Here is a 658-nt window from a genome sequence, read left to right as displayed (position 1 = left end):
TGATCTTTGGTACCTACATGCTTAAGGACAACATCTCCTTTTTTAACATGATCTCTAATGAAGTGGTTCCTTATTTCTGTGTATTTAGTTTTAGAGTGATGGATGGGATTCCTTGTGAGATTTATGGCAGTAGCGTTATCAAATTTTATAGGAATTATTTCCATAGCTAGTCCATAATCTTCTAATTGTTGTTTCATCCATAACAATTGAGCACAACAACTTCCGATAGCTACATATTCAGCTTTAGTAATGGATTGAGCTATGCTATTTTGTTTCTTTAAAAACCATGAGATCAATATACTACCTAGAAATAGACATGGACCGGATTTGTTCTTTCTATTTATCTTACATCCACCAAAATCGACATCCGAGTATGAATGGAGATCAAAGGTGGAACTCCTTGGATACCATATTCTTATATTAGATGTCTCTTTCAAATATCTAAAAATTCTTTTGACAACGCTTAAGTGTGGTTCTTTAGGGGATGATTGAAACCTAGTACATAGACTTACACTAAAGCTTATATCTGGTCTACTAGCATTAAGATAAAGCAAAGAACCAATCATGGATCTATAGAGCTTTTGATCAATCAACGTACCTTTTTCATCCTTCTCAAGCATGATTGAAGTGCTCATTGGTGTGTGATATGTCCTTGAGC

Source organism: Theobroma umbraticum, unplaced genomic scaffold, assembly GCF_002168275.2.
Source record: "Theobroma umbraticum cultivar Fairchild unplaced genomic scaffold, ASM216827v3 scaffold_84.0, whole genome shotgun sequence".
Taxonomy (NCBI): Eukaryota; Viridiplantae; Streptophyta; class Magnoliopsida; order Malvales; family Malvaceae; genus Theobroma; species Theobroma umbraticum.
Note: the sequence above shows the minus strand (reverse complement) of the source record.